Source organism: Sceloporus undulatus, chromosome 6, assembly GCF_019175285.1.
Source record: "Sceloporus undulatus isolate JIND9_A2432 ecotype Alabama chromosome 6, SceUnd_v1.1, whole genome shotgun sequence".
NCBI classification, from domain to species: domain Eukaryota; kingdom Metazoa; phylum Chordata; class Lepidosauria; order Squamata; family Phrynosomatidae; genus Sceloporus; species Sceloporus undulatus.
In genome coordinates this window covers 35,761,395-35,786,741 of record NC_056527.1, presented here as the reverse complement: position 1 = coordinate 35,786,741, position 25,347 = coordinate 35,761,395, and the positions used below count along the sequence as shown (strand labels likewise).

Sequence of the window (25,347 nt, the reverse complement as noted above, 5' to 3'; positions counted from 1 at the left end):
AAAAAACTTATATTTGGGGAAATATGAAACAGCACACATACAAAAGTAACTCACTCTAACATCCAGAATACAAAGCTGAATGAAATGGAAAGGTGAAAGAGATAGTAGAGTTTAAGGACTAGATTAAGGGGTATAGCTACCTGTCGTGAAGAAGGTTCCATGGGAAGCGGGAACGACTTAAACTGCAAAGTTTAAGAGCACCCATCTTGGGGATGCTACCAGGAGAGTTGAACAGCAACTCAAACTAAAGCCTAAGGGTGACCATCACTGTAGAAAGCAGTGACTGTGACAAAGAGGCTAGGTTTTCCAGTCATATTTAATACTAATCCCAAGGCAGGGTGATTCCATTGGAAACAAAAAATTTAATAGCCCATCAGAGGAGCCTGAGAGGTTTTCCAAAGTGGTGGATTTGTTTTGATATCCAGGAGATGGGAAGGGTTCTTTTTATTGATAGCTGCTTCACTAACTTTACAGCACACTTACAAGATCTGGAGTTCCTCAAAATGAATGGCTAGGACGGGTATATAGTGATACAATAGGGAATAAAAGGGAATCCGGTCTTGTTTGATCTATTGGCAAGAACTCATCTTTTTGACTTTCTATTTTTGCAAGAAATGCAGAACTTTGACTGTTGGTGGATGGAGAATAACATCTGAGCTCAGTAGCTTGGTGCAGTGGTCTGAGTCTACAACTCTGGAGAACAGGGTTCCGTTTCCAGCTCAGCCATGAAATGCACTGTGCAAGCCAAACGCTCTCGGCTTCAGAAGGGAATGGCAAACCTCTTTTGAACAACTCTTGCCAAGAAAACCCCATGATAGGGTCACCATGAGTTGGAAATGACTTGAAGGTCCAGAGCATACACACATACACACATATCCATCTTGTACATGTCAGCAAATACTCCATGCATCTAAAAAAGAAGCTAGCCATAGAAGAAAGCTAGTTCTTTTTTTAAAAAAAGTTTCTTAGTCTTAACTTTGATTCAGGATTCTGTGTTGCCTTGCAGCAATGGAGCAATTTATGGCTCCCTGGGCTCTGAGCGGTTCATTTGCTTTGATATCGATGCATTAACAAAGGCCCATCGGAGGCAAAGAGATCACCCACACTCACAGTGCATTACTTTATTCTAGAAAAGCCCATGCCCTAAGGAATCAATACATTTTGTTGCACTGGCCAACAAACATCTGTCGGTTAGCAAAAGCCATAAAAGTACTATAATCTCTTTTGTCATTTGGAGTAATGGCTTCTTTTCCTTCTTTTCCTTCAAGGGATACCGAACATAAAGACAAATTGCTAATTGGCCTCATTAATGCCATGAAGGGAACATCCTCAGAGATGTGAAGCAATCCCCCCATGCTGTTTTCTGATTTCTGATCTTATTGTCAGTTGCAGAGTCCCATTCAACTTTGAGTAGCAAGGTACCAATTAAATAAAAGAGGCCTGATTTCTTCAACATCTTCATAGCAGAATGGAGAAGAATGTAATGAAAGAGAGCACATTCTCTCTGTTTCTCTGGGAAACTGGTGATTGAACCCAGGGAAACTGACTTTTGGTAATCAGATTTATCGCTTTCTCAAATCATCATCACTAACTGACCACTTAAAGATCTAAAAGACCTGTATCACTTCACCCAGACTTTTGAAAAATTAGGGCAATGGACATGATTTGTATCTTTCTGGATCCTATTACATTCTGTCCCACTCCCACATATATATATGATTTATATCTGTGTCCTTAATACCACTCAGTACTGCATCTGAAGAAGTAGGTTTATATCAATGAAAGCTCATGCTAAAGTAAAAAATAATTAGTCTTCAAGAGACTGCCACATTTTTTCTCCTCCCTTCCTCTTTTTTATGCTGCAAGAGATTAACATGGCTACTTCTTTGGAAAGAGGTCAGGAGAGATTAATGAATGATAAATAATTTTCAACTGTTCTCACTGAAAAGCAGAATGGGGGCAATTCTTCATGGCATTTGTCAAATTTTCATGTTACCAACTGAACTAAGTATGTAAAGAGATCATGTAGCACCTTTGTGACTAACTGAAAGAAAGCAATTGGCAGCCTAAGCTTTTGTAGACTTACACTTCCTCAGATGCATTTTGTGCACAAATCAGTGGCGCTACAAGATCTCTTTGCATACTGATTTTACAGACTAACAAGGCTATATCCTTGAATTCTACCAACTGAACTACAATTTGGGGATGGGTTGTGCACAGGGATGTACCTGCAATGCTGCCTTGCACTGTACGTTCCACCAGCTTCAATCAGGGTCTTGACCAATATTTAACAAACATCCACCTGACTGAAGCCACAACAGACACAGTAGAGCAGAAGAGAGCACCTCAGTACAAAATGCTAAAGTATTAGCCTTCCCCCAATTTGGTGTCCTTCTGGTGTGTTGGACTACAGTTCCCATCATCCTCAATAGTCTGCTAGAAAGCAAGTCAAATAAAGAAACTCTGAAGTTTGGGAGCCTCTTCCACCACATTTTTTACGGTGATTGTTATGATTTTCCATGCAGCCCACTACACCCATTTAACATGTCCATACGCTGATTCTTTTATATCGCCACACAAAACATCTCTCTCCTTCAAAGCTAGCACTGGGAGTATTTCAGTACTTTATCCAGATGAACAAAATAGCAAAATTCATAAGGCAATCCTACACATATTTATCTGTGACTAGTAAACCCACTGAACTCAGTGATGTTTACTTTTAAAGAAATAAAGGAAGGATGGCATGAGCAATATTCTCTTCAGGTAAAAAATTCCACAAAAATGCCAGTTCTGGATGTGGGTCCAGTAACTAAAATTAAGATAAAATTATTTATTTAAAAAAGGAGCCCTGGTGGCGCAGTGGTTAAATGCCTGTACTGCAGCCATTCACTCAAAACCACAAGGTTGTGAGTTCAAAACCAGCAAAAGGGCCCAAGCTCGACTCAGGCTTGCATCCTTCCGAGGTCACTAAAATGAGTACCCAGACTGTTGGGGGCAAATTAGCTTGCTTGCTAATTAGCTTACTTGCTGTTCACCGCTATGATCTTTGGAATAGCGGTATAGAAATAAAACAAATTATTATTTATTATTATTTGTAAAAGATGTTCCGTATAGGATTATTTAACAGGGCGGCATAGCCTCAAGATTTGTTCCAAAGGATAGTGTTTTTCTACTTCCACACATTCATCGGGGAAGTGTAGATCAGTTTAGCTTGCTTTTTGTTGCTGTTGTTTATGAACTACTCTGGGACACTGTGGAGACATTTCAGTTTCCCAGAGTGACTTGCACTCCATTGGGAATTTTCCCTCAGTTTCTCCACTTCGTGCAAAATCTGTCATTTACTGGCTCAAAATAGTTGGCCAGCGTGCTGCCTCCAGCAGAAGCCTCACATGAGGCTCTCCATCTGCCCTTTCCCTCTGTCTGACAGCCATTTATATTCAGGCAAGCAGACTTATTTAGCTGTTATGTATAATAAGATGATTGAGAGGCTCGGAGACCCGTATTTTAGCAGGTCAGACACCGCCTCATGAGCAGGCCTACAAGTGGATTCACATGCAAATAACGAAAGGCTGAGTGCAAGAGGAAAGAGGCAGGAGTGGAATTGCTGTTGACACAGCAGAGTCCCACATGTCTGCCTGTCCAGGAGAATAAAGGAGGTGGGAAAGTTTACACAGGCAAGGCAGACTGGAGCATTATTCATACCCATCACCTGTCTCCATTGTATTGAGGCATATCACAATCAGCAACTGCTCAGGCACTCTTTTGCTGGAGGCAAATGCAAGGAGCCGAGCAATACATTTCAATTCTGCTTTGCATTTGCAACTTTTAATGACAGGCTGGCTGTTATTCCAATCATATGCTGCAAGCAAAAAATTCTGGCTCCTGTCCTGGATCACTTCGGTCATTCCCAAGTCTGTCTTACTGTCCTTAAAGTAAGAATAGGTCCAATCCGCACTGCAGAAATAATCCAGTTTGACACTGTTTTAACTGCCCTGGCTCAGCGGGCAGGAATCCTGGGAATTGTAACTTATTGTGGCACCAAAGCTCTCTGACAGAGAAGACTAAATTTCTCACAAAACTACAATTCCCAGAATTCCATAGTACTGAGCCATAGCTGGATTATTTCTACAGTGTGGATGCAGCCTATGTTATTTCTAATTCCTTACTTTGAAGCTGTGGCTCAAACCACCAATCAGCCACAAAGTCCAGGGTGACCAGATGTCATAACCGCAAAGGAGGACAAGGCAATGCAAAATGTAAGACATTAAAGAAAAATGTAGGATATTACAAGATGAAAGCCAAAAACACTAATATAAATGTGTGTAGATGTTAATTGGAGGGCATTTTCAAATTCCTCCTGAACAGAAGGTTGAAATGTAGTGCACATGTCCTGGAAAAAGAGGACATCTGGTCACCCTGATAGTCCAGCACTATCACTAAATGAACAATACACTTCTCAGCTGTGGTCTGGAATGGGAAACCTGGGGCCTCCAGATTTTTTGGACTACAACTCTCAGCAGCCTAGCCAACATATCCAAAGGTCAAGGATTATGGGACATGTACTCCAAAACACACAGAGGGCGTAAAGTTGGTTTCTCCTACCAGAAAGCTTGAAACAGGGAGGACTTTCCCCACCATGTTCACTTCCTCTTCCTGCAGTTCAGAGGGAAGAACAATTTACAGATGGAAGAGGAAATTGAGAACTTCTGCCTTATCTGAAGTTGGCCCAGGCTTCTTTTCCAGAACTGATGCCGTCCACTACCCTGATGTTTGCCACTAGCCTGATGTTTCATATCTAGATAAGGGAGACAGTTTCACAGTTGTAATGAAAGTCAGAGAGGCTCCTTGAGATGACAAGTCAGCCACACTTAGAGACAATTTTGAGATGATGATGATGATGATGATGATGATGATGATGATGATGATGATGATGATGATGGTGATTGTTCTGTCCACTTTTTAAAGCAAGCTGAACTGATCTACACTTCCTAGAGGAATGTGTGGAAATAGAAAAACATTATCCTTTGGAATTTAGAGTTCTCTAAATTTTGCAATCCAGTTCTTGGCAGAAAGATTGTAATAACATTTAGACAAAAAATCATACTGTAGGATGAAACGTGTGCGAGATATATCTTGAGCTAAGCATTCAGTTCTGTGTGTATGTTACTTAAAAGTTTGGAGACCCATTCAAACACAGGAAAAATAAATTTATGAATGAATGAACGCAAAACTGTCTTGGAGTCAAATTAGAGTGATCCATCTGTTTCAAGGGTGGGCAACTATCATCCTCATGCCCTATGAACCACAACTCTCACAATCCCCCATCTTTACCTATGCTGGCTAAGGCTGTTGGAAACTGTAGACCAAAACCACCTAGAGTTGCCCATCCCTGCAGTTATCCATAGCCATATCCAAATTAAAGGAAGACACTCAGTAGAGGGCATACATTCTTTTTCTAAGGCTCTGAGATGCTTAATATGCATAGTCAACCCTAACAGGCTACATGTAGCCATGTGATGGTCCACAGATTGAGGGCAGTAGCCACAGGTGAAGAAATATGGTGGCAAGTGATGTCATTCCATCTGTAAACTTAGGACTGTGGACCTCAGATCAAGTGACTTGATCACTTTAGCACACGTTCATGAAAGTCATTGGTTTGTTGTTGCATGTAATATATATCAACTGTGTATCTTCCATTCAGCTTGCTTTCTTTTGTCCCGGGTCACTGGAAGGTAAACAATGGCTTACCTCCGATTTCTGAGGCACATATCTCCAAGGAAACCCTGTTGTGGGAGAGGAAAACGGATTAAATATGGGGGATATGCATGCTCCTTAACATCTAGTTCAACCACTGTCAAAAAAGAGGAGTCAACTACTTTAGTACTTTCTGCATTTTTTTTTCTTCTTTACAAAAACGAAATCTTTGTAATGATATAAATTACTTGCCAAGCAGGAGTAACATCTGCTTTCTGTTCTGGGAAATAGGATACTTTATCAAAGAAGAACACATTGAATGACACACCCAGAGCAGTTACTGGAAGAGCCCTTTTAAAAGGATCCCAGAATGAACCTTGATCTCCAAAAACAGACACAGAGGGAGAAGAGTGTATTTCTTTGTGTTTACCTAGATCAGGGGTAGGCAACCTGCGGCCTGCGGGCCGGATGCGGCCCGGCGAGGCGTTGGGACCGGCCCCAGCCCGGTCCTGCCGCCGATTACCGCCGGGGCCTTTGGGGGGCAATTGTCTATAGAAGCCTCAGAAACATGTATTTATATTAACATTTTTTTTCCCACGTACTTGTCTACCATTTCATTTCTCAATTTTTTAAAAAAAAAAATTTAAATTTTATTTTTATTTGGTTTTTCTTTTCTTTACATCCTTATTTTCACTAATCATCAATAAAAGATTAAAAATGAGCGATTTTTTTCGCGTGTCCTTTTTTTTAATAAAAAAGTGTCTTCCATTTGAAAATTTTGTCCTACATTTGTCCTGTTTATTTATATATTTAATTTTTTCAAAAAATTATTTAATTATTTATTTTTTGGCTTCGGCCCTCTAGTTGTCTGAGGGACAGCAACCTGGCCCCCGGCTCAAAAAGATTGCCTACCCCTGACCTAGATCATAGCCTTCTATTAAGCCTGCATGAAAAAGGCCGGCATGATCTCTCCCTTCTTTTTTAAATATGACTACCTGAAAGCATTGTGGGCTCTTTTAAATTTCTCCTTGAATAGACTGAGCTGGGTAGAAACACATTTTTCTCCCACATAGTAATTTTTATATTGATCAAATTAGCAAATCTAAAGGGGTGAGCAATGGCATGATGTGATGTGCAAATACCAGGCTTTTGTCAAGATGATTCCTTGAAAACTTGTGATTGTTATGTGCCTTTAAGTCAACTCTGACCTATAGCAATCCCCTTCCTAGAGTTTTCTTTGCAAGATTGATTTAGAGGTTTGCCATTGCTTTCCTCTAAGCCTAGGAGAATATGACTTGCCCAAGGTCACCCAGTGGGTTTCCGTGACTGTGCATACTAGTTGGAAAGACACAGCTCATGGACAGCCTTTGTGTTCCATAGGAATGTGGTTATGAATGATAACAAGAGGCCAGATCCCCAACCAATCCATTGGTCCATTCAGCACAGTACTGGAATGCATATCACCTCTCCAGCCACACCTACAGCCTTCCCTCCTACTTCTGCAAATTTTAGTGATGCAGTGTTAGATGGGGGCTGAATAGTTGTTGGATTTTAAAGTGGGGAATTACACTCCCAGAACCATCCAGAACAATAATTTCCAAACTTTGGTCCTTTGAGTATTTTGGATTTCAACTCCCAGAAGCCATAGCCATCTTGGACAGCAGTCAAGAATTCTGAAGAGTGACTTAGGGAGCTAGAAAGGTTTAGCCTGAGGAAGATATGGTGAAGAGGTGATATGATAGCCCTGTTTAAATATTTGAAGGGGTATCATATTGAGGATGGAGCAATATGTTTTCTGTTGCTCCAGAGACTAGGAGAGGGAGCAATGAATGCAAGCTACAGGAAAAGAGATTCCACCTCAACATTAGGAAGAACTTCCTGATAGTAAGAGCTGTTTGACAGTGGAATATGCTGCCTTGGAGTGTGGTAGAATTTCCGTCTTTGAAGGTTTTTAAACAGAGGCTGGATGGCCATCTGTCTGGGGTGCTTTGATTGTGTGTTCCTGCAGGCAGGGGCTTGGACTAGATGGCCCTTATGGTCTCTTCCAACTCTATTATTCTATTATTCTACCTACATTGGTCTCAGTGGTCTAGAGCCTCTCACTATTGGACATGAGTTCATAGAGTGGTCTAGGCATTAACTTGCCCTGCCCCATTCCTCTTCCTTGCTAGAAAATCCTAACTGGCAAAGGACAGCCAGAGACAGAGCAAAGCTGAATCCACTACAGGCTCTAACCAAAATATTAATGGAATTATCAAAGGTGCTAATCCTATTCCCACCATGGGTTTAGGGCTTTGGGCAGTTCCTTTAAAGTTCAGATTTTAAACCCAGAGTAGATTCATCACCACCCTCACGTCAAACCCACCATCCTCCACTGCTGCCCTGTTCATTCAAGGTTTTTGTTTTTGCAAGAAAGTAAATAACTTACAGCTAGTACTAAATTTAAACACACACACACACACAAAACCATGCAGGTAGGTACAAATGAAGCAAAAGACAAGACAAGACTAGGCAAACATGCTGTAAGGAGATTAGCTTCTCTGTACCACTGATATTAACTGAGTGATATAAACTGCACTGGATTGTGGCCACAGGTTAAGCTGGCCAGGCTGTCAAGGATGTTTAAGATCAACCAGATACAGAAGATTAGGGTTTGCCTAGCAAACCTTTCTGCCCCCTCCATGACAGAGCTCTTCCCTTTGACCCCTGTGACAATCTTTAAGCAGAGGAGACATCCCAATCTGTTCCCTTCCAACACAATGGGCTCATAGCCAGACTTCCCTTGTGCTCTATTCCCTTCCCTTTGTCTTGAATAAAGGAAACCCACCAGACAGCCGCCTTTGAATTTTGCTGCTTGTCCTTCTACTACAAAGTTGATTGAAAGAGGACAACTTCCAGCTTGAAGAGGAAAATATCTCCCTATTAAAAGAAGCAAGGGGTGCTCCCAGATTTTGGGGGAGGAGGGCACTCATAATTTGAACAGTTAAAAAGTACAAAGTCTGCATGTGCCTGGGACTTAAGCATAGTTAACTTTGGAAAAATTGGATATTTAATCATTCTCTACAGTTATTTTATTGGTTAAGCACAAGACTGTTTGGAGATCTTTCTGTCTCCTGGTGTAGAAGAATTATATTCTGAATTAAACTTTCCTCATTAGCAACACCAGTGTGTTTTAATATCTGCAGCATCCTCTCAGGTCTCATTTACTGAATGAATTAAATGCTGTAAAATAAGCTACAATCTATAAAAGCTCATGCTATATTAAATCTGTTGGTTTTTGTGGTACCACAGGACTCCTTGTTGTCTTTTGCTGCAACAGACTAACATAGCTAGCTTGTAAATGAAATTCCAGGGCAGCTGTACAACCACAACTCATTGTGTGTACGTGCTTACTTCCCACAGCCCCCATTTCACCTAATGACAAGTTCTGGAGAATTTAAAAACTTGCACAGTTTTGGGGGAGCAAATGTTGGCCTATAAATGCATAGCACAAAACAAATTTTGGAACCATTATCTGGGAGCAACTTTTAGTAGTTCTTTGGGTTCACATCACATATACTGTAATGCTATAGTACAGTGGTTCTCAACCTTCCTAATGTCACGACCCTCATGTTGTGGTGACCCCCAGCTAGGGTTGCCATAACCCGGCTGCAACCGGGTTTTTCCCGGTTTTGGCGGCACCTGCCCGGTCACGGCACGGGTGCAGCCAAAAACCAGGTAAAGCCCAGTTGCAGCGGGGTTGCTAGGCAACCCTGGGGCCTCGCTGCCCTCCTCCTCCTCCACCGCGCATGGCCGCGCGGAGGAAAAGGAGGGCAGCGAGGCCTGGGGCGGAGGAGGCTGCAGGGAGGCGGCGCCTCTTGGGCGCAACCGCACCAACCTCCCCGCCTCCCTGCAGCCTCCTCGCCTCCTTCCTGGTCCCTGCGGGGGCCAGGAACGAGGCGAGGCCCTGGCGATGGCCGGCGCTCCCCTCGCCTCCTTCCTGGTCCCTGCGGGGGCCAGGAATGAGGCGAGGCCCCGGCGATGGCCGGCGCTCCCCTTGCCTCCTTCCTGGTCCCTGTGGGGGCCAGGAACAAGGAGAGGCCCCGATCCTGGCCTCCGATCGCGGCGAGGCCCGGGGCCCAGGTGGGGAGGGAAAGCCTCCTTAAATGGAGGCTTCCCCTCACCGCTTGGCCTCCGCTCCCCACCGCGATTGCGAGGTAAATGTAGGACAAAATTTTCAAATGTAGGACACATTTTTGTGTGTCCTACATTTGAAAATTTTGTCCTACATTTTTCCCGGTTTGGAGGTCCGGCACTATGGCAACCCTACCTCCAGCCATAAAATTATTTTCATTGCTATATGCAAATATGAGTTTTCCTATGGTCTTAGGCGACTCCTATGAAAAGGTTGTTCTACTCCACAAAAGGGGTCCTGAGCCACAGGTTGGGAACCACTGCTATAGTAGAAGCAGGTAAACTGGGAGTCTGGGGCCCTTAGTTTGACCTCCATGCTCTCTAGGGACTACAATGGGTCCATTCCAATTTAGAACAGAAATAATGTTTTCAAGTTTCAACACACAATGGCGAGCATCCTGGTAGTTTCATACCCAAGTGTAAGTCCACTTTTTACATGCATATATATATATATATATATATATATATATATATATATATATTAAAAGTAGATATTTCATTCTTCCCCCCACTCTGACCACCCCTTAACTCACCAGGTCACTACAATAGTTCACCACCACCATCACCACCACCACCACGGCAACTACATTGCTGGTGAAGTGTGGAAAGAATTGGAGAAGCATCTGGCTATATTTCAAGAGCCAGATGCAAATCACTGACATCATTTGCTGAGACCCCCAAAGGACCTGAGTGGATCTCAATGTAAGATGTACTCAGTCTGTGACTGGTTATGAGAATATATCCAGGTATTTCTCCCAATTCCTTTGCTCTTCACTAGCTACGGAATAGAAGTTGCATTTGCTACAGTAGTCATTCACTGCATGGGGAAGCAGGGCTTGTTTTTAAAAGGAATTCTGCCTCAACCACCCCATATCCCAGAGCCTTTTTTTTTTCATTTTTGAGGGGTGGAAATTGCTATAATTTTCCCCTCAGGACTATAAAAATGGCCTTGGGGAGGCCACATGTGGCCAACAGGTTGCACAACTCCCAACCTTGTCCTATATAAAAAGAATAACACAAACATGCTCAAAGGCAAAGACTGTTCCTTTCTGGTATGATAGATGTCAATGCAGACAAGGCCACAATTGGACCGGCTGGTGTTTTGAAACCTCTACCCCACTAAGTTTGCATCACCATCATTATGGAGTGCTGTTTTAAAATGCTTAAGCTGCTTCTGCAGCCTCTGACACAGATTAGTGTTGACTTGGTCGCTCCCACGTTGTCGTTCAGTTTCAGTTGCAAGGCAGGGATGAGTCTTCCAGGCTACATTTCAAATCTGCCATAAAGCTAGAAGCAGCCAGACGCATCCGATAAACAATTAGATGGTGTAGACTGCCCTCCCCATGAAATCCAAATCCTCCAGCTCACAAAGAAAGTGGCCTGGTTTCATTCCTTTGCTGCTGCAAGCTGGATCCTGGAATTTAATATCTGCCTTGTGTCAAATCAGGCTGCTCAAACAGCTCTTACAGTTATATAAATGGAAATAATCAGCTGAGGTTCCAAGGCAATGCCTCTTTTTACAAAGTGTTCAAGGTCCATCGACTCATTTGTGGCTCCGTGTGCCGACTGAACCCACGTAACAGCTTTTATTGCTTCCTTGTTCTTGTTTGCATATCAGCTAAGGAAAAACTTGTATTTTAAAAGAATGACAATCCAAGCAAGGGAGAAAGAATGAACTCTCTGCAGGCCTTCTGACTATTGGTACATTGTCCTTCTTGCTGACTGCTGTACCTTGTCTAAAAGTCACAAAAGGATCAAAGGCTTCACTTCTGGGAAAGGAGGAGAAATTCTAATGCAAGCCTCTCCTGCTGGTAGTAGAAAAGCAGAGAAAGCAGAAGAGTTCCTTCCTTCTGCCTGGGCAAGAATGGTAGGAAGGAGATCCCCATGCCAGCTAATGTGTCCTTCCATCAGCTTGAGCAGCATCCATCATGACAAATAATGTGATGTGTGCTGCACACAGAACAATTCTCTCAAACAAATTGCAGGCAGTGCTTCAAACCATTCTGGGGGGTTTGGACCACAGCTGACAGAATCCTCTAACCAGCTACTGTATTGGGAAAAGTAACATTTCCAAGTTCTCATTCAAGGGGCAGTATTACTTTTCTGTTCTTTTTTTCTTTTCTTTTCTTTTCTTTCCTTTTTTTTTTTTTTTTTTTTTTTTTTTTTTTTTTGGTGGGGGGGGGGAGAGAAAAGATCACTCTATGATAGTGGGATTTGGGGAGCAATTTATATACAAGTATAGCCAACACAGTGTAATGGTTTGAGCATTAAACTACAACTCTGGAGACCAGAGCTTGATTCCCTGCTTGGGGATGAAAACCTACTGGATGGCCTTGGACAAGTCACAGCCTCAGAGGAAGGCAATGGCCACCACATAACTGGTTTACAGTTACTTTTTGGGTGCTTCCAGATAGAAGATTCCTGCTGTTCATAGTTTAAAAGCATTGTGCGACTATGCCATCTTTTCTTCCCCCTCAATATATTTTTCTCTGATTTTTCTACAAAGGATGGAGACATACTGGATTGCAAAGGAAGTATCTTATTGTGTTACAAATGGATGTTAAATTTCCTGGACTTTGAGAATTTCCCATAGCCATATGGCCAGAGAAGGCGGTGCCAGCCTGCAAGAAATACCCCTCCATGACATCTGAACTGAGAACAAAAACAGCAAAATGCAGGCCTATGACTTACATCTTCAATTTTTTCCCTCCTGTATGCTTTTAACTGGGAGTTGTTGCCTAAAAAAGGAACGTTTCTAAATTCTGTGAAAAGTTACCCCTCCCAGTCAGTGACATCAAGCTTGGGCTTCTTTAGTTGATTGGTTACAGAACTGGCAACACATCCAGAACTTTAGAAGTGGGACAAACTGATTTTACTGTAGATTGTATTCCAAGAGGGAACATTTCCAAGACAAATTATTATGTCATCATCAGGGGAGGCGTGGTGGTTGCTACAAAGGAAACCCAACCTTAACTTGTAAAAAACAAATGAGAATGTTTCCTCTTAAAAGGAAGAGACAGAAAGAGAGAGAAAAATAGGTGTTGAATGGTGTAGGACAAAAATAACAAAGTCTTATCCCAGCTCCTGCTTTGACACACAGACAGAGCACAAACAAGTGAGATTTTTATATTGGCTTCACATTTACTTGCCTGTTACAAAGTTGTCTTTAAAACTTGGAGGTATCTACTTCAGAAGTCTAAAGATTGCAGCTGATAATAATCACAGAAGGGTTGGTTGACACTCAATAGGAGCTGAATAGGAATAGAAAACAATTTTATTCTCAATCAAAGCATCCATTTTGTACTTTCTGAGGCTTTGTGAGACAAAATGCACCCTGTCTTCAAAATCAGCCCATTCACAAGGTTTCTTGTGCATTTTGAAGAAACAAAATATGCCCTAAACTGTGGGAACATTTTTAAAATACAGGAAGCTAAAAATGCATACGTTTAACATAAAACAAGGTTTGAAAAGTGGAAAAACATATACAAAACATAAATATTTCATCCAAAAATTTGTTGTTTGTTATACACCTTCATGTGTGTGTGTGTGAACTTATGGTGACTATAAGGAAACCAAGCATGGGGTTTTCTTGGCAAGATATGTTCAGAGGTTTGCTACTGCCTTCCCCTGAGGCTATGAGAGAACTTACCCAAGGTCACCCAGTGGGTTTCCATGACTGAACAGGGAAATGAACCCAAGCTTCACAAAGTCCTAGTCCAACACTAAAACCACTGTACCATGCTGCCACACTGAAAATGTATGACCTTTTTAAAGCAACAGTGCTCACCATTTATTTATTTACTTAAGGCCTTATTGCACGAGGCCCTCTACCACTACCTTTGTTTCCTGTAAAAATGGGATACAACAGAAATTGCAATCTTACCTTACACACTTTCAGACCCATTCTGGGATAAGAGCGCTTGTTGGCACCAAAACCTTATTGTGCATACAGGGGTGCATCAGCTCTCTGGCCAAGCTGAGAGCCAGTGTAGCCTCACAAGAGGAGAAAGGGGAGGCTAGGAAAGAAGATAGCAGGCTGCAGGGTTGCCACCCTGTCAGGTTGGAGAGAGAGGTTGCCCTTGGCTTGCCTTTAGTGGCACTGCCTCACTGAGTGGTGGGTTGGGGCTTTGGGGAAAGGAAAATGTCTGGGTCATGCAGGAGTGGTGAGAAAAGCTTTCATGGTGGCATGTGAGAGGAGAGCAAAAAGGGGAAAGCATCTTCACATCACCCTCTTTGCTCTGGTACCAGAGGAGGGAGACAAAGGAGACGTGTGTGTATGCGTGTGCGTGCATGCGTGAGAGAGAGAGAGAGAGAGAGAAGTTTATCACATGGAGGAAATCGCTTGCAAAAACGGGATTTAAAAGTTGGAAAAAACCTGCAAAAGCGGGTTGATTTGCACACAGCTTTTCGCTATTTCGATGGTGTGTCACATGTAAACACCATACCACTGAAATGCCATGAAGCCACAGCATGTATGGTCAGTTGTGCAGCTTCCCAGGAGCATGGGGGCAGCATCAGAGCATGCAGTGTCTAAACATCAAGCTCAGATGCTGCCCCCAACCCGGCGCTTACTGCCAGTCTGTTTTACCCCTTACCTACTTACTTACTTAATGTCCCACCTTTCTCCTAACATGGGAGTTTAAAGGTATTAACCAACACCTTGTATTGCGCCCGGAAGTAAATTGGAAGCCAGTGAAGATCTTTCAAAATGGATGTTATATGGTCAAATCTCGAGGACCCGGTGACCAATCTGGCTGCCATGTTCTGCACTAGTTGCAGCTTCCAAACTTAATACAAGGGTAGCCCCATATAGAGCGCATTACAGAAATCAAGATGAGAGATTACCAGAGCATGTACCACAGCTTCAAGGTCCTTTCGGTTGAGGTAGGGACGCAGTTGGCATATCAACCGAAATTGGTACCAAGCACTTCTGGCTGTCGCATCCACTTGAGATGACAACTGTAGAGATGGATCCAGAAGTACTCCCAAACTGCAAACTTCATCCTTCAGGGGAAGTGTGACCCCATCCAGGATTCAACCTGAGTTTGTTTTCCCTCATCCAGCCCATTACCGACTCAAGGCAGGCATTCAGAGGATGCTTCATGTTTATGCTGTGTTGTGTTTTTAATATGTTATCTGTTTTTATTGTCTTAGGGGGGAGGGATAAAGTGTTTTTAATTGTTATTTTATATTTTACTGTTGTCAACACCCGGATTGGTTTGCCATAGGGCGGGTATAAATAAATTTATTATTATTATATTTTATTATTATTATTTTATTATTTTATTCTTATTATGTAAATCATGGTTTCAATTATGCACTCAGCATGGAAATCCACTTGCTGCCCTTGGGTGAGTCACACACTCTTAGGAGTTATGGAAATATCAGATGGCAAAAAGGATGAGAGAGAAGTGGCATGCTCCTGTCCTTATTGTGCAATTGTGGGAAGATTATCAGACAATATCCCAAGGCCTCGCTTTCATCCCATCCTTCACCCATCAGTGAAGTGGAATGAGCCTGTAACTTTTTATTGACTGGAAACTGCCATCAATAAAAAAATTACGGGGCCATTCCACTTCACTGATGGAAGAAGGATGGGATGAGAGTGGCACCATGGGACGTCATCTGATAATCTTCCCACAATCACATAATAAAGACGGGAGCATCTTGCTTCACTCCCGTCCTTTTTCACCCCCTGATAATGTCCTTAGCCACAGAAATCCCCATGATACATTTGCCTTAGGGTTGCCACAAGTCAGAAATGACTTGAAGGTATGCAACAACACGGTTATGGGCTTCTGGGAATGTGGTGAGAATATTTTCATGTATTTCCATATATTTGGGGTGCTCTCTGCACAGCTTAGGAACATATTAGTCCAAAGGTTGAGGTTTGGGGCACTTTGGGGGACTGGAGGGGTATTCACAGTCAACAAATGTGGAGTCTACTGAACCATGCTTTGCCCAACACTGGATTGGATAAACATCATCATCCCTTAGTTATTTATCTCTTTATTTATATCCTGCCTTCTTCCCAGTACAAGACCAAAAGTTGGATACAACATGAACTGAAGCCAAATACAACCACAATGTTATAACATTAAAGAGGAATGTTAAAAAAAAGTTTGAAAGTTATCATATTGAAAACATGTTTGGAATGATAGCAGCTTAAAATCATTTTTGAAACATAACAAGAAAGGGGGGAAGTTCAACAACAAGAACCATTAAAAGACTCTTTATCAAAAACCTATGAGAATAAAAATGTCTATGTGTTCTCAAACAAAGAGAAGACCCTGATTGTAGACATTCTCTCCAAAAAAAGTAACTTTTCCAATCACTTCTGTTAAATGTTGGGCATACGCTTCCACACCATTTCTGTTATTCTCAGCTTTGAAAGGCAAAAGTCAAATAAGAGGAGGGCCAGACGTAAGTGCCAGAGTTCAGCGCACGCACAAAGTGTTCTGTTTATCTTACACCAGGGCACAGCTTTTGCAAGTTGTAAAGACATCCACTCATAGGGAGTTCACTTCCACCAGGAAAACCCCTGTAACTATGCCCCTGTGTAAAAAGCAGTGGGAAAGGAAATGCGTTCTTGGCACCCAAGCTCCACCAAGCAAAGTATACACTATGATGTCATAGCTACAAGACTTTGACATGCTCATTACAAGGGTTAGAGTCCAAAAGGACCGATTGCAAAGGAAGATTACTACGTCTTGTTCTTAAGAACCTCTTTGGCAAGTGTTTGCTATCAACTTTCGTTTTGATAAATGGGATGTTGGCTGCACTTTAAAGGAAACAGGAGCCTTTTAGAATTAACATAATGCCAATAAGTAATGACTGGTCAGGATTTAGGAAGGAAAGCTTGCATGCTGCTGGTTCTGTGTCTTATATTGTTTTATTGTTGAAACTTTTAATTGCATGTCACCTGGAGAGTTTATGCTGAAGGGTCACTCAGAAATTACATACACAAACTGTCCTGACCTTTTAAAGCAAATACAGAAAAGGAGAACTACTTTATTCCCTACTTCACAAGGAAATAGTTCTCTATTTGAAGGCATTTTTTTCATCCATAGTGGGAAAATTTTGGCTGACCAGATTTTTTGAATTACAGCTCCCAGCATCTCTTCCAAGAGCTGAAGTTCAAAATACCTGGAAGGTCAATCATTCTTTATTGCTGCTCTGTTGAGGCCAAGCCTGGTTTTAATATGAAAAAAATTGATCAGGGTGATCTAAAGTGACAAATTTCTGGCCAGCAAACTGAGTCCTGAAACAGATGGACCAAATAAACCAGTTTCTGTCCACATTCAGTGTGTAGCATTTAGATGACGTACACACCAATTGTGGCTAGAAACTGCACTGAGATCACATCTTTTACAAAAAAAAGAGACCAAAGAGGAGTGGTAAATATTGCTCTTTTTGTTGGTCCAGTTCAAAACCGTGGCAGCAGTCCAGTTCAGGGCCGGGCATGTGCAGTTGATGTGGCCCTGGCATGAATCACGCCAGAGCAGCCGCAGCCTACTTTATCAGGCCCATCTGTTTCATCCCAGAGTAAACACACAGGTGGTCTCATCAGAGATTCTAATTTTGTGCCTCTAATATAAAATTAGCCCAGGCAGATACGATATGTAACTATGCAAACTCATTTTAAATTATAACTTTAATTTTATTTATTTATTTAATTGATAGCCTGCTTTTCTCCCAACAAGGTGACCCAAGCTGTTTCTGTTCCATAACCAGGCCTGAAGCCAGACTAAAATGGAGCTACATAATCCATTTCATCAATGAACCTCTGGACTTGGGATGTCATCATACATTCCATACAGACCATTGCTTGCCAGTGAAAGGAGAGCGGGGGGGGAGGGGGGCAGCCCAGCCTCACATAGAAGGGAGAAGCCACCAAGACAGATCCTCCTATGTCCTCCCCAGATGGGCCTGTGAGGGTGGTGAGCCCAAAATAAAGCTCCCTCTGAGGATCTTAAGACTCAGGTTCATACTGGGAGATATGGGATTTCAGATAGTATGGACCTAAACCACCTGTGTCTTTAAAGGTCATAACCAGAACTTTGAATTGTGCCCAAAAACATACAGAGAGTCACCCAAGCTGTCACTGTTCCATAAGCAGACCTGATGCCAGACTGAAACAGATCTCAATTATAATTTTATCCAGGAACTGCTGAAACTGGGCGGTCACCATACATCCCCAAGTCTTGTCCAAAAACAGGATATTAGAGACAAGTAAATATGATGTGGTTCAGCAAAGGCTTTTCCGTAAAGCTTGGACTACCACCTCTTTGAGATAGGATGAAACCCTGCCTTGATGTAGTAAGGCATCCAGTACTCCCCTTACCCATTCAGCCAGTCTCCTCTGCTTTTATAAGACAGGGAAGGCACAAGTCCAGTGTGCATGTGTTGGTCTTTACTTCTCCAAGAATCTAGTCCACATCCTCCGGCTGCATAAACTGAAATGTATCCAATAACACAAGACAATCTGTAGCCAAGATTATATCCACTGGGCCTGTATCAACTTCAACATGCAAGTCAGAGCACATCTGAATGATTTTATCTGCAAAGTCTCTTTCAAGATTCTTTAGGGGAGAATAGCATCAAGAAGACAAAACAAAAACAACCAGGTATTATTGAAAACTAGTGAGTTAGGGCTGTACAAACAGCCCCAAGTTTTACTGGCCAGATCGGGACCATGGCCATTTCATGCCACAGCCCTGATACGGCCTCTGGAGGATGGAAAAAGGAGTCACAAAATGCAGGTCCTTTTTGCACCCTAAAGGGTGTCACAGTCGTGGCAGCATGGCTTTGTGATGCTCTTTTGGCACTGCATAATCTAGATGCAGTGCTAGGGTCGTGCCATGATGCCATGCCATCTAGAACAGTGTGTGGCATCATGGCACAAGGAGGGTGGAATCAAGGTGTCCAGCGTGCGGATGCTCCGCCGTGACTCCGCCCAGGCCGGCACTTTGTGCCAGTCTGTACCAAGCCTTAATCTTTAAGTATCACTCTCAGAGGCAGCTCCTGGCTTCCATGTCAATGGGGCAGTGAATCCATTCCAGGTTTTAGCCCAAACTTTAAAACAACTCTCTAAGAAGTTAAAACCTATCCCCAAATCAGCACATTGGATCGCTCCTTTCAGGGTTGAAGCTGGAATGGCTTCAATCCAAGTGACATAGAAGCCACTACTGATCAGTCTTCCTTAGGATGAAAGTAAAGATAAGCGGGGAGAGATAAGATTAACAGATATTGCCCACAAAGGTAATATTTGACAGGCTTAAGAAAGTGATTCAGAAATCTCTTTATAAGTTAATTGAGCTAATTTTGGGGACTGCCAACAGGAACCACTTGTGATAACTGTTCTTGTTTTATGAGGCAAGGTCCATTATTTAAATGTCAACAGCCCAGGAGAGATATGAAGGTGTTAGAACACCTTGAGTTTAAAGGATTTTACTTGGAATCCAGAAAGAGTCGGTGATCTTAATCAGGCTTTTGTACAATCATGCCTATTTAGGGCGACATGAAAGGGTAGTACTTTTGCAGTTGCAAGGTGTTCTTGTTGTTGTTGTTGTGTCTTCAAGTCATTTCCAACTTATGACAACTTTAAGGTGAATCTATCATGGGGTTTTCTTGGCAGGATTTGTTCAGAGGAGGTTTGCCATTGCCTTCCCCTGAGGCTGAGAGAGTGTGACTTGCCCAAGGTCACTCAGTGGGTTTCATGGCTAAGCTGGAAATTGAACCCTGGTCTCCAGAGTCATAGTCCAACACCCAAACACTATGCTGGCTCTCAAGATACTAGCATTTATAGAAATATAGCTTCACACTGAAAAGAACAGGGGTGAAATTACCCCACATTGGTCTGATTGCAGAATGTCATGAAACTTTTATTGCTGTGTCCAGACAGCACATGTTGCTAGAGAGAGAGGCTGTAGTGATTTATGTTTCACGGGCAGCAGCATTTCTCTCTCTCTCTCTCTCTCTCTAGTCTGCAGTCTTGCAGTACAACACACAACAGCAGATGCTGCTTCTGACATTCTGTTTAGCAAATTTAATCACTGGCAATAGATCTACATCTCTCAATTGAATACTTTTTTTAAAAAAAGAAATGCGTTGAACATACTGAGGAGATGGCAGGCAAGCTGTGAGCCACACATTCCCCTTGAAAAAATGTGGCCAACTCTCAGCTGTTATTAATATCAATCAGGGAAGAACAATTCTTGCCATGCTCGGGTTGTTCCCTTTCAGGATTCCCACACCAAGAGATCATTCTCTTTTCCTCTATTTTTCTATATTTTGAGTCCTTAAAAATTGAACCCATTACTCTCCCCCTTTCCCAGAGCTTTCTTCAAATTGTCATATCATTGTATCCTAGGGATACATTACCTTTTTGGCCCCAAAATTCAAATATGATGCTAGCAGCAATGTGCTCTGTGCATTGTTGGCTATGTGTGAACGTTAATGTGATGGAGACAATGAAACTTCTCCACAAACTTCAGCTTTTAGTCTGAACTTTAAAACAACTATCTGAAGTGCTGAATGCTATCCTTAAAACAGATTTGGCATCAATGATACCTCCTTTAAAGTCTGGACTAAACCCCAGGGTAGATTCACCACCCCAACTGACACTGGTGCCACCAGACTCCACTGCTTACATACATTTGTGCATATGTCTGTGTGCAATGCATACAATCTAGAGATTTTATTTCCTTCCTGGGAAAAGAGTTCAGAATATTCTCTCCATGCCTTCTTGTAGACATTCTGATACCGACTGCTTATTCCAGTGGGGGGGAAGCAATAGCATCTAGTGGTCACGTTGTCAGTCAGGCAGTGAATCTGCCTCAAATTTTAATTCAAAGTTTTAAAAAGGTAGCCATGGTTGCATCCACACTGCAGAAATAATCAAAGTTTGATATCACTTTAACTCCCATGGCTCAAGGCTATGGAATTCTGGGAATTGTAGTTTGTTGTGGCACCAGAGCTCCCTCTCTCTAAGAGAAGGCTAAATTTCTCCCAAAACTACAGTTCTCAAAATTCCATGGCACTGAACGATGGCAATTAAAGTGGTATCAAACTGGATTATTTCTTGATTGGTTCTTTCGAATTCAAACTAAACCCCATAGTGGATTAACCATCCCACTGACATGGAAGCCCCCAGTTGCCACTGGAAAAAAAAGTATGGTCTTTATGAGGATTTCCAGAGCAGGGAGTGGAGAGTCTTCTATCTACCAGCCCCCAGTCCACTTTGGGAGGGAGCTGTATGTAACCTACAAGAAATCGGTTGTTACCCTGTTCTGCCTCATTCCCACTTACAAGAAGAGACGAATACCTAAAAATTGGAGCAGAGAAGGCATGGAGAGCCAAAGTTACAGTGACTCCAAACCTCCTCCAGCCCAGAGACAATACTGCAGAACATTGAGCCTGGGCATAATATTTAATTGTTATTCGTCATCAAGTCATTTTTCCTCTGACTTGCTCAGGTCTTGCAAACTCATGGCCTCCTTTACTGAATTAATCCATCTGTAGTGCAGTCTTCCTCTCTTCCTACTGCCTTCTGTTTTACCAATAATAATCTGCTTTTCTAATGAGCCATGCTGTCTCATGATGCATCCTAAGTACAATAGCCCCAATGTAGTCATTTTGCTTCCAAGGAAGATTTCCAGTTTAATCTACTGTGTATGTATAGGAGCTATTTATTTTTCTTTTTTGGCAGCCCATGGTATCTCTAGAACTCTGCAGCAGCACCATATTTCAAATGAGTTGATTTTCTTTCTGTCAGCAGGGCAAGCGTAGCCTTAACTTATTTCTAACACCCCTTAGCTGAGCGAGAGTTGGATTCAGCACAGTGTCAGCGGAAATGAATGAGTCCACCACAGAAATGGTAGCCAGATTTTTATTAAGAGCCACTAGGACACTAGCTAACATTTTCTCTAACAGCAATAATGTTGGCCTTACTGTATTATGATCCGCTTATATATTTCACTGTTGTGAAGGCAGTGGTTGTGCCATATTTAATTTGCGTGAGTTTTCATTGAAAGATCTGTTGTCTGAACCAATTTTAAAAATAACATGAGTTTTGCTCTTTTGTATACACAGTTTCATCTGGCCTAGTGACAGCCCAGCTGTGCCTTGGCAACTTCTTCACCTACTGGGATTCTGCTCTAAGGCTGAAGTCCTATGCACACTTACCGAAACTGGAACAGCTTCTGAGCACTACATTCCAGTTTTTACACGTAGGATCTGTAATTGTCCAAACACTGGAGTCCTGGTTTTACATGTTTTGATATTTTCAAACAGCCTGGAGAGTTGTCAGCTTTCTTTTCAAAACAGTGGGAAAGTAAGATACAGTTTTTATCTCAGGAATATTTGAGCCTTTCTGAACCAGTGCCACTGTACAAGTTCAGTAGAAAGGCAAGCAAACAAGAAAGATCAGTAGAGGTGGGCGGCTGCATTGTTTTAAATGGGTGGACTTTGCTCTCTTTTTCTTGAATCCAAGCTTCTTTTTAAAACAAACAATGACTTTTCAAAGGCTATTTGTACCATAAAGATAGCTTTTACTCTGTCAAAATAGATGCATTGTCTCCTCTCCCCTTTAAGTCTCCCTGGAAGGAAAATCCATGACCAACCTAAACAAACAATGGCAGGGGTGGGGGGGGACAAGTGTGAACTCCCTTTTCCCATTTGTGTTAATAAAGACCACTTCAAAGCCACACAGACACTTATTTCTGGGCAAGCACTTCAGTCAGATAGCAAACACTTTAGAAGAAAATCTGTGGCTTTGGATTCCCACCCTACCCCCTATATTTATTTAGGGTGGGCCTGTTATTTCTTCCCACCTGAGTTCCCCTGAATCCCTTCTTGCTAAACACTCCAAGCCACAAGAGAAAACACCCTGTTTTCCCTGTCCTTTTTCCTCTGTTGTATACGTTCTGATTTCCCAACCCTTTCTTCCCTGAAGCAACTCCATCTGGACAATTTAACTATCTCCTCCTCCTTCCTTGTTGGCTAATAGTTACATTTGGCATTGCTTCAAGCTATATCTCAGATGACCTCTAGAAAATTATGAGGAATCCTGAAACTTACAGATACATGCCTTCCTTGGACTCAGCATAAAATAATTGTACAAGAAGTGTGCAAACTTAAAATGGCTAGCCTATCCTGACCTAATTTCACAAGCTGCTTCCTACAGTAACATTAACAATGCTCAATAAGCCATCTGAGTGTCTACACACTTGTTACTATGTGCCTTCAAATCACCTCTGATTTATGGTGACCCTAGCATAGGGTTTTCATGACAAGATTTATTCACAGGAGCTTTGCTATTTCTTTCCTCTGAGGTTGAGAGTGTGTGACTTGCTGAGGATCACCTAGTGGGTTTCCATACTGGTTGTGAAAGACACAACTCCCACTGTCTTAGTCCAGCACTCAAAGCACTATACCACACTGGCTCATAGAGCATGCTAGGTCACAGGGATAGTAGTAAACCAGGAATAGCAGGAACTAAATTATATAGGAAGATTCCACCATGCTATTTAAAATGTTTTTATTTATTTATTTATGATTTGTTTGATAGCCCCCACATACACAAACACACACACACACACACACACACAAAGCTAGTTATAGGTGTGATCACATGAAGGAGGTGGGTTAACACAGATTGCTCATATGCAATGAAGAAAAGGTCTTAGAATCGTAGAGTTGGAAGAGACCCAAAGGGCCATCCAGTCCAACTCCCTGCCATGCAGGAACTCTCAGTCAAAGCATCCCTGAAAAAGAGAGAGAATACTTTTTGCCTACTGCCTAGGGATGCTCTAATTCAGAAAAGTTCCCATTTCTTTCCATATTGGCCAAAGGTCGTGCCAAATGTTTAAAAATAAAATGCATAAATGGAGTTAATGGAGTTTGCTCCATAGACTAGAATCGCAATCCTTATTGGCCAAGTTGGCCAAGGACCAGTTGAGCTGGCATGAGGCCAGCTGAAACTGAAAAGTGCTGAAAATTATTTAGAATGATCACTGCCCTGACCTAACTTTGTGCTAACACTGCCACTGTATCCCTGGGCTTGAGATTTGGATCTAATGTAAAAAGGTTCCTCCCTCAACCAACTTTTACTGTATGCTTTTTTTGGCTTTCGAGGCAGATCTTAGTGAACAGAATAGTTTTGCCAGCAGATTGCTCTGCCAACAGATCTCTGAAATAAGCTGGCAGAAAAAGATTTTAGCAGCATAAAGGCAGGTCTACCAGAAATAAGGGTCAGGGACGTAGCTAGGATTTTAGGAAGGGGGGGGGGGTCCAGACTAAGTGCCACCATTATAATGGGGCTTGAGTGTGGCGGCGCAGCAGCACACGCCATTCATTTTTCTAATGGAAGGGGGGGTCCGGACCCCAAGAACCCCCCCCCCTTGGCTACGTCCCTGTGAGGGTTATGCTTAATTCTGACCTTCCCTCTCCTACAGCCAGCACATATTTAAATAAGGTTTACACAGTTTAGTGTCACTTAGTTTCCACTGAAATCAATGGGACTTAAGTCATGACTAACACTTCCCACTAAAAGTAGAGTAAGTTTTAGAAAATGTTCAAGTATAACCTGCTGGCTAATGTAATGCTTCTTGACAGCCTCTTGCTTAATATAAGGTCATCTTTTGAAGATCTGACCAGTTTTCCTTAACTGGAAACTGGCCAATAGGGAAGATGTTTGTTTCTAGCTGGTTTGTGTCAGAGGCAGTATACTTCTTAATACCTGTTGCTAGGGAACAGAAATGGGAGGGTATTTTACTATCCATGTTTGGTTGTGGATTTCCTAAAGAGGTCTGGTTACACAGTGCTGGGTTAGACTGGACATTGGTCTGATCTGTCTGATCCAAAATGACTCCTGTGTATAATGAGGGAGCAGTTCATATTAACCCCAAAGTACTTCAGTTTCAGATTGATTCATTGCCAAGGCTGCTGCTTTCTTTTCTGTGCAGTTATTGCCTGCACTACTCATCTGTCTTGTTATTGGGAATTCATCAGGCTATTTGCCACTACATAGCAATCCATTGTTTTCTTGCAATGGATCCATTGTCTTCATAGCAATGGATTTGGGGGGGGGGGGGATGGCCAAGAAGACAATCAAATGGATCTAAAACAGATCAAGCCAGATTTCTCCCTGGAAGCCAGGATTATTAAATTGAGAATGTCATATTTTGGTCACATCATGAGAAGGTGTGAATCATTAGAAAAGACAATGAATCTGGGAAAGGCAGAGGGCAGTAGAAGGAGAATAAGGCCACACATCAGATAGTTAGATTTGATAAGGGAGGCCATGGGCCTGAGCAGAGCAGTTAAAGACGGGGAATCTTGGAGATGTCTCCACAAGATTGCCATGAGTTGAGGTCAACTCAAGGACAGCTAACGACCATAAAGCACTCCATCAAGACCAGCCTTTGGCACTGAGGACAGAAGGTAACTTGTGCTATCATTCTGAAGCAACTGTTTTCA

At 42.3% G+C, this 25,347-nt stretch overlaps 1 protein-coding gene and 1 long non-coding RNA gene across 2 annotated transcripts in view; both read right to left on the bottom strand.

The window, feature by feature from the left end:
- LOC121933521 overlaps positions 1 to 5,788 on the bottom strand; it is a 6,658-nt gene extending 870 nt beyond the window's left edge. Inside the window, exons 1-2 of the long non-coding RNA XR_006104531.1 lie at positions 5,749 to 5,788; positions 4,603 to 4,795 (exon numbers count right to left, since the gene is read on the bottom strand). This is a non-coding gene — a long non-coding RNA (uncharacterized LOC121933521). The remainder of the gene's footprint in view (positions 1 to 4,602; positions 4,796 to 5,748) is intronic.
- Positions 1 to 25,347, bottom strand: part of SCIN (scinderin) — a 155,093-nt gene that overhangs the window by 13,740 nt on the left and 116,006 nt on the right. The gene's annotated exons all lie outside the window — the stretch shown is intronic.